The sequence below is a fragment of the Perissodus microlepis genome, chromosome 14 (assembly GCF_051167445.1).
Source record: "Perissodus microlepis isolate ML-2025 ecotype Zambia chromosome 14, ASM5116744v1, whole genome shotgun sequence".
NCBI classification, from domain to species: Eukaryota; Metazoa; Chordata; class Actinopteri; order Cichliformes; family Cichlidae; genus Perissodus; species Perissodus microlepis.
In genome coordinates, this window is record NC_140474.1 from 506,739 (window position 1) to 516,523 (window position 9,785).

The following is a 9,785-nucleotide window of genomic DNA, read 5'->3' on the forward strand; positions in this document are numbered from 1 at the left end:
TAAATCGTCATCCTTCAGCTCCGGCTGAAAGTCTGTCTTCTCCTCCGTCTCTCTGAGTGACGTGCCGTCAGGATCCCAATGCGCCGGGCCTCCGAGCCAGCTGGACTCGAGCCAGGAGGCCGTGGGCCCCGGGCAGTGGGCCAGAAACACTGAGACATGATGGGATACCCAGCAGGTGTTACCTGAGAGGCTGTAAGCTGTGAGGGTGTTAGTGTTTCCTCAGGTTTGTTTAAAAAGTATGAAAACAACAGTTCAATTTCTGCTATGTGGGGTGGAGATCTCCATCCATAGTTATTATACTCAAAGTGATGTAATAAAACCTGTTTAATGTGAGACGATGAGCCCTCGGGTGCACCTGAACAGGAAGCCCACCTGTTGGCACCTGGCTCATTTTTCTGTACTCATTGGGCATTTGGTTGAACTTCCTTCAGGAAGCCTGCAGTCACTCCAGCAGAGCTGCAAGAGCAGAATTCTTCATTTAGCATCGATGCATCTGAAGTCACGCTAAATAAAACCCAGTAAAAATAATTCAAAGTGCTTTTAAAGGAGAACTAAGATGGATAACACTTACACCGTCCTCCAGCATTGCAGGTGCTCCTTCAGCTCAGAGCACAAGGCAGCGAAGGTGGTGCAAGGAAAGGAAGCAGAAGTGAGGTTGCAGAGCTGGAATTACAGAGACAACCTCATAAACCAGCGCTTCCCGGTCTTTTCATCAGCAATGCCAGATCCCTCTTCAACAAAATGGACGAACTAAGGCTCCGGGTTGTGACAGATTGCACCATTAGGGATAGCTGTGTACTTATGATCACAGAATCCTGACTTCATCCATTCATCCCGAATTCAGCCATCAAGCTAACAGACTTAACAACATGGTGCTAAATCAGGACCATGGTTAGAGAAGAGTAGGTGGGGTGTGTAGATCAACAATAACTGCTGTACAGACACAGTGACTGTGGACAGCCATTGCTTCCCTGACATGGAGTAAATGAATTGCAGACCCTTTTACCTACCAAGGGAGTACACTGTTGTTTACCTTCCACCAACTGCTAATGCTAACTATGCTAACCTTCGCTGACACCTTCGCTGACAATGACTGGGACTCAATTCCCCCTGAGATCCGGAGGGACACGGACTCTAATTCCACCATACCACCGCTGAAGTGGCGTAGGCGACGGAGGCACAGGAAACAGAAGAGAGGGAAGAGAGCGGGGCTGAGGGCTAGGCTACGTGCTAACCCACACAGACCGGCTATTCCGAGTCTCTTCCTCACCAACTCACGGCCACTAAATAACAAGATGGATGACCTACGACTGCGGGTCACCTTACACTGTTTGGATTATTGTGTTATGATCATTGAGCTAGCGGGCCACGCTACATTCAGAGCGGACAGGAACAAAGAGTCCGGAGGAGGTCTGCTAGTGTTTGTGAACAATAACTGGTGCACCAACAACACAGTTGAAGTCGTCCACTGCTGCCCGGACACAGAGTACATGATGGTTCAGTGTAGACCCTTCTACTTGCCGAGAGAGCTCACAGCGATCACAATAATAGCAGTTTATGTGCCGCCGCAAGCTAATGCTAAGTCAGCCATGGAGCTACTCCAGCGCTCCATTAATAAACAGCTAACAACGCACCCGGACTGCGCTGTGATCCTGGCAGGAGATTTTAACCACGCAAACCTGAAATCTGTCCCGCCTGGATTTTTTTTAAAAACGTGAGCTTTCCGACGAGGGAAAACAACACACTGGACCAAGTCTGCACCAACATCCCAGATGCTTACAAAGCCCTCCCCGCCTCATCTCGGACTCTCTGACCATCTCTCTCTGTCCCTGATCCCTGCTTATAGACCTCTAATTCAAAGGCCAAATCCATCTGAAAAAACAGTACGACTGTGGACCGTGGAAGCCTGTTCCCGAAACAGAAGCATGGCTCAACAGTGAGGTGAGAGCCCTACTAAGAGCACGTGACAGCGCCTTCAGATCAGGAGACCAACAAGTCTACAAAGAGGCACGCCACTCTCTGCTTAAAGGCATAAAAGAAGCCGAGCGCAAATACAAACAGCGCATCGAGGAACACAAACAACTCCAGAAACATGTGGCAGGGGATCAAGACACTCACTGGCTACAAAGATGGTCGCACACAAACAAACTCCCCGGACATCACCTTACCTGACACCCTGAACCAGTTCTTCGCCCACTTTGACCAACACAACAGAGACGCCATCACCCATCCTGTCGTTACAGAGAGGGACGACGCCCCCATCCAGCTGGAGCAGCATCAGGTCAGAGCCACACTGTGCAGAGTCAACGCGAGGAAGGCAGCTGGTCCTGACGGTGTGGCCGGTAGAGTGCTTAAAGCATGTGCAGACCAACTAGCAGAGGTTTTCACCACCATCTTCAACCTCTCACTGCTACAGTCTGTAGTACCATCCTGCCTTAAGTCAGCCACCATTGTTCCAGTGCCCAAGAGGAACACAGTGAGCTGCTTGAATCACTATCGTCCAGTTGCTTTAACTCCCATAATTGCCAAATGTTTTGAGCAACTCATCATGTCGCACATTAAAGCTGCCATCCCTGCAGACCTCGATCCACACCAGTTTACATACAGGGCAAACAGGTTGACAGAGGACGCCATAATAACAGCTCTTCACACAGCCCTCACACACCTGGGCAGTAGCAACACCTATGTGAGAATGCTGTTTGTGGACCAGCTCTGCCTTCAATACAGTTCAACCCCACAAACTGGTTAATTGCTGTACTCTAACATCAGACTGGGCTACAGAGCTAAGCAGCTCCCACGTCTGACCCAGTACGCTCCTGTTACAGGATGTCAGGGCTCCAAATTTTGTCAAAGATCTTGATGGCAGCAGACTCTAGAGAGTAAACACAGCTCTGGTTCAGTTGGACCTCAGCTTAAATACTGTAGATCAGCGGTCCCCAACCTTTTTTGCACCACAGACCAGTTTATGCCCGACAATATTTTCACAGACCGGCCTTCAAGGTGTTGCGGATAAATACAACAAAATAAAACTAGTACCGGTACCGAAAAAAAAGATTTATTCATAACACGCGTGAAAAGACCCAGGAAAACCGAGTTAACGATAAAAACCGATAAAAACCCTGAAAACCATACATTTCACACCTGAGCCTTAACTCTCGCGGCCCGGTACCAAACGACTCACGGACCGGTACCGGTCCGAGGCCCGGGGGTTGGGGACCGCTGCTGTAGATCACAGCATCATGATAAACAGGCTCAAGGACCTGTTTGGGATTACTGCTGTTCATTTTTTCTATATATTTTTATTGAAATTTTCTGTTGTACAACACAAACAAATATTTGAACAACCTCACATTCACACACCCATCCATACATCAAAACCTGCCTACATCATATTCAAATGTAGAATGAGCATAGTTCTCACAGTAATACAAAAATACAAGGAATTACGGATAAGGATAAACAAGATTTTCCCCTCCTTCTCTTCTTCTTTTCCTTCTTTCTCATAAACATCCTTCACCTCCACTCCCTAAAATATCCATATATGACTTCCACATATTCACAAAGTCCCAGTTTTTGCAATATATGTTAGTCTTTCCAGGCCTAGAGTCTGCAATTTCCTTCTTCCAGAGTCCCATGGAGGGAGCATCAATACTCCTCTTAGTGCAATGGCTCTTCTGGCTTGAAGTAGTCCATAGTCCAGTAATTTAGTTTGTTTTTCCAGTTGCTTAAATCCCCTTTGGTATATTCCAAGTACACAGAGTTTACCATTTAAAGGAATTTTTACCTTAAACACTTCAGACAGACATTTGATGACATCTTTCCAAAATTCCTGGATTTTAGGACATTCCCATAAACAATGGAGAAGAGTTCCTCTGCTGATGATTTAAAATGGTTCATGTCACATTTTTCTGAGAGATCTTTTGCTGTTCTGCTTTGTGGGGTCCCTCAGGGATCTGTCTTTGGTTCAGTTCTCTTTTTGCTGTATATTTTCGCCCTAGGCCAAATCATTAGGCGTAACAATCATATTTCCTATCACCTGTATGCTGACGACCAGTGTTGGTCAAGTTCCTTGAAAAAAGTAATCAGTAACTAATTACTGATTACTTCCCCCCAAAAGTAATCCCGTTACTTTACTGATTACTTATTTTTGAAAGTAATTAGTTACTTAGTTACTTTTTAAAAACATGATTTACACCCTCAATAGGTAATGAAGCGATAGATCAGGGGTCCCCAATCCCAGTCCACGAGGGCCGGTGTCCCTGCAGGTTTTAGATCTCACCCTGGGTCAACACACCTGAATCACATGATTAGTTCATTACCAGGCCTCTGGAGAACTTCACGACAGGTTGAGGAGGTCATTTAGCCATTTAAATGAGCTGTGATGGATCAAGGACACATCTAAAACCTGCAGGGACACCGGCCCTCGTGGACTGCAATTAGGGACCCCTACGATAGATCTTCAATTGCTTCAATCCCAATTCTACTTTTTCTGCATAATCCATCATATAAAATGTAATCAAATGGAAAAGTCTCCTTTTAAAACTTGTTTTATTAGTTTTAATCTTTTAACTTTATGCATCAAGCAAAAATTTAATTATCTGCAACATTCTCTGACTGGAAGAAATTTGTTTAACATTTAAACCTATTTTCTGCACATTCCAGCACATAAAATAAAATAGTTTTTTGTGTTTACACTCACTCTTACAAATAAATGCAAGTAAAACACAGCAGAAAATAAATAAAATCAAAGACTCAGCAGTCCTGTTGCTCTATTTTCACCTGTTTAGCAGGAGTGGGGCAGGCAGAAGTTTGCCCTGGTGCAGGTGTGTCGCAGCCGTCATGTCAGTGGAAGGATCCGGGAGTTTCTCTGTGAATTTTACATTCCCATCGTAGCGTACTCGGTGCTTGTGCGGAAGTTTAGGGATTTTTTTTGCTGTAAAAAGAAGTTTTCTTCGAACAGCTAATGTTTTTGTCACTTTTTATGGAATCAAACTCAAAGTAAGGTCAGTACTTCCACGCTCTAAACGCTGCACGGTCATGTGCTCTCCCGTACTCGATATATTATCCATTGTTGATCTGCACACAGCTGTTGTCACAAACGTCGCACTCGCTTACGTCACTGTCATGAGACACTCGCAGAAAAAATCAGGGTTTTAGTAACGCGGTAACGCAGCGTGCTTATGGGAAAGTAACAGTAATCTAATTACCTTTTTTGAAATAGTAATCCCTTACTTTACTCATTACTTGAAAAAAGTAATTGGATTACAGTAACGCGTTACACGTTACTGTCTTGTCTGAAGAAGCTTCTTCAGTTCTAAGGTTAGGGGGTCCTTTTGTCCCTCTGTGGGGGGAAACTCCCACTGGGTTTAAATCTGGGACTCTCCACCATTTGACCTTAGAACTGAAGAAGCTTCTTGGATGAGAGGTGAAACGTCTTCAAGCAACTTAAAGAAGTCCAGACGCTTTTCTTTGCAAGCTCCTTTGACCACGTTGTTGCAGTATATTAATGACTAACCTCGTATTGTGGATGGATTATCTCAGTTGTTCTCTTGACTGAAGTTTGGTCCGTTTACAGCATCCTGCCATGCGATTGCATTTGTCTCTAACCATCGGGAACCCTCACGTTAACTTTTATCGAGTGGAAAAGTGTTAGCGTTCATCCTCCAGCTTCACTGTGTTTATTATGCTAACATAGCTGTGTAGCTAGCGATCACGTAGCACATCATTATATAGCAGCTAGCCCAACTTCAGTAACCCTACAAACGTCACTGCTGTTTAGTTTTCTGTCTTCATTTATGTTGGAAGTGATAACAGAGCTGTACGTTTGAATTTTTTCTGAAATCTCTCAGTCAGAACATGCTATATCATGTTTAGCTAACTAGCGAAACTAGCGAGCTAACTTTCTGCTAACTTCTAACTCCTTTAAGTGTAATAAATTCTGTTTTCATGGATGCCTGGATGTTAAACTTCATAGTTAACAATGGATTGCATTTATATAGCGCTTTCCGGGCCCCTCAAAGTGCTTAACAATTCCACTATTCATTCACTCTCACATTCATACGGAGCCCCGGAGGGGACATGGGAGAAAAAAAAATTAAGACGGACTTTTGCGAGATCTCGCAAAACTAACTCGGGATCTCGCAAAAGTCCGTCTTAATTTTTTTTTTCTCCCATGTCCCCTGCGGGGCTCCGTACATTCACACACTGGTGGAGGCAGCTACAGTTGTAGCCACAGCTGCCCTGGGGCAGACTGACAGAGGCGAGGCTGCCATATCGCGCCATTGGCCCCTCTGACCAGTTACACCTGGTAAAGCAGCAATGCTGATTGTTTTATTAAAGATGAAAGAATTTAGACAGTTTTTAACTCTCAGTGATGCTGCAGTGTTCGTTTGACTTTGAGACCTGAAGAAAATGGAGTTTAGGACCCAGATTACTCCCAGATTTACGAGCACCTTAGTCCGACAAATACGGCAATACGACGGCACGCTTGCATGTTGTACAAAAATATGTGCTTTGTTGTGTATCTGACGGACAAACACCAAACCACTTCCACATCACTGAAGTTGCAGCATTTTTACAAACCAATTCTGGTTCATCCGTTTCACTCAACGATCCGCTTTCCCCCTTCTCATTCCCCGTCGCCGCCATGCTTTTTCGGCCATGTGCGTATGAAAACAACGGCAATGCGCGTTTTACCCATATTCTATTGCGATATTTCGTTTCTTATCGTTGCCTAACATTGTACCGGTATTACCGTGAACGGTATAATATGGCCCAGCCCTACAACAGACCTTTATTCGCTGTCAGCAACATAAGACCACACAAACCAGGTCTCCACGGCTCTACTCTGTCCGTACATACATGTGCGGGGATCGGTGGTCGCTGGCGCCAGGCTGTTACAATGGTGAGGTCTCTCCTGAGAGCAGAACACGAGCAGCATGTAATGGCTGCCACTAAAAACACACACCCACTAGGAGACTCCCACTATTACAATAGTAGGGCAACCACCCCCTAGTGGTGCTATAACACAATAAGGGTTGTTACAAGTGTTATATATTGTGTATTCATTTCTTATTTTATTGTGAAGCACATTGTGATTCTTTATCTGTGAAAAGCGCTATATAAATACATTTTACTTACTTAGTATGACCACAAGTCACTGGTTATGATTCCTGCATACACCCTCTCAGGAAATTTGCACTAACAACCACGAGAACCATCTCAACCTGGCCTGATGATCCTCTCTGTAGATTGTTTTGAAAGGACTGAGACATTTTTGAACATACAGACCTGACGGTGTATACCAAGACCTGCAGTGACACTGTGAAGAAACACATCTGGGTCTTTCCCAACCAGAAGTCTTGGATGACCAAGGAGGTCCAGCGGCTGCTTAAAGAGAGCTTTCAGATCTGGTGACAAGGCCTTCTACAGCGTGTCATGGGCCAGGAGGCTAAGAGGGACTAGAGCAGTGGTGTCAAACTCAAATACACAGTGGGCCAAAATTCAAAACTGGAACAAGGTCGCGGGCTAACATTAATATTTATTGAAAAAAAAAATCTTCCTCCAGATTTAAGAATGAATCTCTTCTTATGGACTGCTGAAAAACTGAATATGGAACAAGCAAAGCTTAATACTAAACAATATATATATTAGCTGTATAATACCAGTATTGAGCTCTAATAATAATTTGGTATGGCTTCGCGGGCCAAATGTAATTAGGCTGCGGGCCAAATTTGGCCCGCGGGCCAGAGTTTGACACCTATGGACTAGAGGGTTGAGGAGCACCTGCACAGTAACAAGAGCAGGCAGGTCCAGCACATCACCAACTACAGGACCAGTCATGGAGCAGCTGGCCGTGGTCTTTACCAAGATCTTTGATCTGTCACCGTCTGAGGCCACAGTCCCACCCTGCCTGAAACCCTCCCCCTACCCAAAAAATTGCCTGCCTGAATGACTGCTGGCAGGTGGCTCTCACCCCAGTGTGATGAAATGTTTCGAGAGACTGATTCATATCGTGTCGTTCATCCCTCCCACCTTTGCTGCACGCCAGTCTGCTTACAGGGCTCACAGGTTGACGATTGGCCTCCATGCGGTCTTGGAGCTGCGCACACTTCCTCTTTATTGACTTCAGCTTGGCTTTTAAAACCATCCTCCCTTACAGACTGGCGTGCAGACCTTGGACTGCCTTCTTCCACCTGCTGCTGGATTAAGGACCTTCTGACAGGTGGGCCCTCACACCTCCTCTGCCATCAGCACTGCCTCTCCCCAGGGCTGTGTGCTGAGCCCCCTGTTCTTCACACTGTACAGACATGACTGTGCCTCCACCCACCACAGGGCTCCTCTGTGGGGGGGATGTCTCTGCCTACGGGGATGAAATGGAGCTGCTGACAGGGTGGTGCACAAACAACTACCTGATCCTGAAACAACTAAGACCAAGGATCATTGTGGACCACTATACACTATACAACCACTGTACATCACTGGGGATCGTGTGGAGAGGGTGCTGGATGTCTGTTTCCTGGGAGTCCTCAGGAAAAACAACATCTCCCAAAAACTGTTGGTGTCCTTCTACTGATGCTGTATTGAAAGCATCCTGTGATGCTGTATGTGTGTGTAGCTCTCCAGCTGCACAACAGCACAGACGGAAACACTCCACAGAATCATTCAGACTGTCCAGGAGACCATCGGCTCTCCTCTGCCCTCTCTGAAGAGCTCCAAAGCTCCTGCTGCCTTAGAAGAGCCAAGAACATTTTATTAGACTTGTTCCAACCATCTGACATGACACAGGAGGCCCGAAGCAAAGACAAACAGACTTTAAAATAGTTTCTATCCGGTGGGCATCAGGCCATCAAACAAGTCAAGTGGTTTTATTGTTATGCCAAACCATGTGCAGTGGTACAGTACACAGTGAAGTGAGACAACGAGACCATGATACTACATATAACAGACAACATGGCCTGGGGGAAGAGACAGTCTGGCAGTGAGGGTCTGGATGCTCAGGTACCTTTCCAGAAGGCAGCATGGTGAAGAGTGTGTGTGGGGTCCTCCACGATGCTGGTGGCTTTGCCCATGCAGCAGGTGTGACAGGTGTCTGTGATGGAGGGAAGAGAGGCTCCAATGATCCTCTCAGCTGCTCTCACTAACAGTTGTAGGGTACTGTGATCCAATACGGTGCAGTTACCATCTAGACAGTTCTCGATAGTCTTTCTGTAGACGGTGGTGAGAATGGATCGAGGGAGATGGGCTTTCCCAGCTTCCTCAGGAAGCAGAGACGCTGCTTAGTTATGGAGCTGGTGTTGAGGGACCAGGTGGACACCAAGGAATCTGGAGCTCTTGACGACCTCCACAGAGGATCCACGATGTTCAGTGGACAGTAATCTCTCCGTGCTCTGAAGTCAACAATCATCTCTTTGTTTTGTCCACTTTGATAAACACACGGCGGAGGCGACCACATTTCAATACTTTTCAGGATTCTGTTATTACTCTGTGGCTGTCACGTTGCGTGCACACACACACACACACACACACACACACACACACACACACACACACACACACACACACACACACACACACAGCTGAACACTTCCCCAAAAACTAAGACAGGACCTCGTTCACCCTTTTAATGCAGGAACAGCGTGATCGTTTATGCCGCTCAGGTGCGTCCACCTCGTTCTGCGACCGTCACATGTGATGGTGTCACATTAGAGTTACAGGTGCAATGATGTGAATGACTGTTGTCAAAAGGAAAGCACTTGATCTCATTATATTTCATGTATTTATTT